Source organism: Lactuca saligna, chromosome 5 (assembly GCF_052625555.1).
Source record: "Lactuca saligna cultivar CGN05327 chromosome 5, ASM5262555v1, whole genome shotgun sequence".
In the NCBI taxonomy this organism is placed as follows: Eukaryota; Viridiplantae; Streptophyta; class Magnoliopsida; order Asterales; family Asteraceae; genus Lactuca; species Lactuca saligna.
This window is the reverse complement of record NC_136421.1, coordinates 223623413-223628155: the sequence shown is the minus strand read 5'-3', so window position 1 is coordinate 223628155 and position 4743 is coordinate 223623413. Positions and strand designations below refer to the sequence as shown.

At 32.9% G+C, this 4743-nt stretch overlaps 1 pseudogene; it reads left to right on the top strand.

Moving 5' to 3' along the window:
- The first annotated feature begins 1294 nt into the window (after positions 1–1294).
- On the top strand, positions 1295–2382 carry LOC145046304 (cell division cycle 5-like protein pseudogene; annotated as a pseudogene).
- The last annotated feature ends 2361 nt before the right edge of the window (positions 2383–4743 follow it).

Genomic DNA, 4743 nt, shown 5'->3' with positions numbered 1-4743 from the left:
TTTAATATATTTTTTTTAATTTAAATGTATTTATATGTATTATTAACAATATTAATAATAACAAATTTAAAAAAATAGTATACTTATTTATAGCTTTAATATAATAATAATAATAATAATAATAAGGTTTTTGTTTGTAGAAAAACCCTAATTTTTTTTGTTTTCGCAGACAAGTCCCAATATTTTGGGTCAATTTATGAAATTATCCCAAATTAATTTGTTACCGGTTCCAACCAGTGAAAAAGGGTCAAAATGCAAACTTTTGCCGGTTTTTGGGACTTTTTCGTAAACAATAATTAATTTAGGACTAAAACATAAATCGGACTAAAATTTTAGGACTTTATTGGAGATTTCCCTTAAAAGATAATCGACGGAATAATCTATTCTTAAAAAAGAAACACGCCACATTGCTCCTAATGTATTGTATACAAAAAACAAAAAACAAAAACAAAAACTTTTTTTGAATGATATAAATATAATAGGAACAAATAAAAATATGATACTACAAAAGAAACTATAGTTAGATTTGTCATAATATACTTATAAATATCATGTTGTTGAAATGAAAGTATGATGTTGTAATATCATGTTGTTGAAATGAAAGTATGATGCTGTAATAGATAAGAAGGTTGTTTTAAAAGTATGATGGTGTAATAAAAAGAATCTCACCCAATGGGAATTACAGGATTTATTCAATTTCAAACACCCCTCACTAATTTAGGAAAACGATTGCTTCCTCGACAAGTATGTTTGGAAGCTTTTTCGGCAAGTAGATTTAGGAGAAGACACGGTTTCTCTTTCTGAGTTTCTCACAAACGGTTATTTGATCGTCTATAAATTCTGTGAATGCTTGCTCACTCTCAAAGCGCCTTTCTTCAATTATCCTTTTCTAATAATCGCGACTCCCAATTCTGAAATATTACAACATCACAATTCCATTCCGATGTAAGTTTCTTTGTTTACTTTAATTAAATAACTGTTGATTTATTAATCGTTAAATGTTGATCTGTTTAATTTTTCTACTTTTTCAAAGAGTCAAAGAATTCGATAATTTGACTTGAGTGATAACGATAAGTGTTCCATCATGTGATTAGGGCTTTTTTATTTGTTTAATCGTGACTCTCTCACAGCCACACTTTGTTTTTACTTTAACTTGTTGTCTATGAGAATATGCTAATTGTTAAGCTGTGTAAATTATGTAATGAGGAGACATGAATATGCTAATCGTTAAGTTGCATATGTAATTCTTTTTATAGATCTGGGAGTGATCAAAAGGTAGAAAAAGAGGAGGAAGATGAAGATAATGGTAAAGGAAGGTAGTTGGACGAATACAGAGGATGAGATCCTCAGGGCTGCTCTTTTGAAATATGGAACCAACGAATGGTCTCGTATCTCTTCATTACTCGATCATAAATCCGTTACGCAGTGTAAAGCGCGTTGGTATGAATGGCTTCATCCCTACATTAAAAGGTATGCAATTTGTTCGAAAGAATTGTATGTGTTAGGTCACTTACAAATAAATTCTTGTTATGTGTTATTTCTGTAGAACCTTTTGATCAAATCCTGACTGTATTTTTTTTGGAACCTTTACAGATTGAATGGACCAGAGAAGAAGAAGAGAAGCTGCTTCATCTTGCTAAGCTCATGCCCTCTCAATGGAGAACAATCGCTCCTATTGTGGGACGCACTCCGTCACAGTGCCTCGAACATTACGAGAAATTTCTAGATGAAAACTTTGAACCAAGAAAACTACAACCCGGAGAGATCGACCCAAACCCAGAATCAAAACCCACCCGACCCGACCCAGTTGACATGAATGAAAATGAAAATCAAATGGTTTCAGAAGCACAGGCTCGTTTATCCAACACCAAGGGAAAAAGGCCAAAAGGAAGGCCCGGGAAAAGCAGCTTACAGAAGCTAGACGCGTTGCTTGTTTGCAAAAGAGGAGAGAATTGAAGGCGGTCGGAATTGATAACCGGAATTGGAACGGGAAAAGGAATAGGAATAGGAATGGAATCGACTACAATGCTGAGATTCCGTTGGAGAGAAGGCCGCCACGTGGATTTTATGATGTGGCTGGTGAAAGTTTGTTGATTGGTGAACAACGTAATAAATTCCCGACAACGATTGAGGAACTTGAGGGTGAAAGGAGGATCGATAAAGAGGCGCGTTTGAGAAAACATGAGATTGAAAGGATGAAAATAGCACAAAGGAAAGATGCTCCATCTGCTATATTTCATGCAAAAAAAACTAAATGATTTGGAATCCGTTAGAAAAAGGCCGAAAATGAACCTCCCGACGCCACAAATTTCAGATTATGAATTACAACATATGGAAAAATTCGGTCTTCAAGATTTCAGCCATGGATTTTCATCTTTTTAATTGTAATTTTCATACTGTAATTAGCGATTGTTGCGAATGCTTGCACATATTGGAAGGGTATAATATGATTGTGTAGGTCATTTTTATTAAATCCAAAGGTTTTAATTCAACATAAATCCATGATATGAGCCTATAGTTTCACATGATTGTTAAGCTTAGTACTTCTTTTGGTTTTAACAATATTTAATGGATAAATTTAATCGGTGATCAATGATTATTTGCAACGGTTGTTTAATAATGCTTTATCATCTTTCCTAGTAAATGTCACCCTCAATCATGAGTGCATTTTTTATTTTTCACTTAAAATTTGGGCATTTAATTCGTTTTTTTATATTTAAGTTTAACTTATTTTCATATTAATAATAAGTTGTTATATAAATTTTTATTAATATGTACGTATTTTTTTTATGGTTTATTTGTCAATTAACTGCGATTTCATCACAATTTTTTATTAGTTTTATTATTAACTTAAAAATATTAATTTGTTTAAAACACTACAACACAATATTTTTCATATATTTTATAAGTTATATAAGACTCAAATTCATTATGTCATGTCTGCGGCATAAAAGTAAAAGAAACTTGTAGTTCTATTCCAAGATAGTATAGTATTAAAACAAATGCAAGGTCTCAATTTCTTATTAAATAACAAACTAATGTTAAGGTAAATATCAAAACATAATATAATTATTTATTAATACGAGGGATTCTGACATAAAATAACAACCTAATTCAGTATTATTTGTTGATAGAGTTCGTCCGATAAGTTAAAGACGCATGACTTTTATAACCGTAACTATATAATAACTGCCATAAATCTTAATAGATATTTTGATCTAACAGTTTTGATGTTGGTTATATGGTTAGATCATATAACTTTGTTTTGAACTTCTTCAGATCAAGATAATCAACATCATTTTAAGTAATAAGTAGTGTAATTAAGTGTTACAAAACAAATGTTGGTACATAAATTTGTTGGAAAAATTTTAATATTTTTATTTTTACTAATTTTGGATATATATGAATATATACATATGTTGTATATATAATTAATTTTAAATGAGTTTGTATTTTCCTTCGTGAGCACTTCGAAAAGATATATTATATGTCCAAAATGAAGTATATGTTAATAAGATATCAATACTCAAAGACGGATATTTGAGAATAAAGTTAGCAAAATAGATGAATGTGAGAATGAGTCCTACATTGGTAGAAAGATCAAACCCAACTAGGTTTAAGCTTGAATGCATGAAAGACTTACACGCTAATGTATATGGTTTTATTTTAAGTCCTACCCATGCGTAGGGGGTGGAAATCTTGGAATTTTATACCAAAATCACCGAACTTATACATGGACACAGACGCAGCTTTGAAAACTCGGGCTCGTGGAGAACCCTTGTTTTTGCTAAACTTGACAGTTTTGGTCGCTAGTTTGAATTTTTGTAACAAATGCATTAATTATGTATTTAATGCCTTTCAAGAAATCTTTTCCTCCCTTCGTTTTTGCTAAACTTGATAGGTTTGATCCCTAGTTTGAAATGTGTAACTGATGCATTAATTAAGTATTTAATGCCTCTCAGGCAATCTCTTCCTCCTCCTCCTTCTCTATACACCTACTTCTGGCGATTCTTTTAGGCAAATGCATATATCCGGCAGTACTATAATGCCCGATTCCCGGTACGTATTTTTTTAAATATAAGTTTTTGCGTTTTACTCTGGAACTCGAGGAGTTGGTGGCCCAACTCGCAGAGTAGATGCGAAATTTGGACGTGGGTGGAAGAATCTACTCGTCGAGTCGGAAGCCTTGACTTGACGAGTAGACACGTTTAGATGAAACCCTAACTTTGTGGGTTTGCATCATATTTAAACAACTTATAGGGTCTCTACTCCAGCCTCCATCACCCTCAAACTCTCTTCACGAAACCCTAATTGATTATTGAGTGTTCTTGATCTTTGTGCCATTTGTGTGTGTCTTTGAAGCTTGAGAAGAAAGAGGAGGCTTGGGAGATCAAGAGAAAGCAAGTAGATCTAGAGGTTTGGCACATTTCCAGCTCAATTAAGGTATAAAGCTGATACATTGACTATTCATTTCTTAGATCTCTATTTAGGGCTAGTTTCTACATTTTCTAAGCCATAGTGAAGCCAATTTCGGGATGGTGTTCATCTTTCGAGTTGTACATTCAGATCTTGAACCCTTAAGGGTTCCCATGGCATAAAGGTGCCAACTTTATAGCCAGGGGAGTCCCATGCATCATGTAGACTTCATTTTAGGTCCTTATGAGCTAGTTAACACATGCATGCACGTAAAGTTTGTAACGTTACGTGCTATATCGACCCCTAGGAGGTCAGATCTATGTTCTG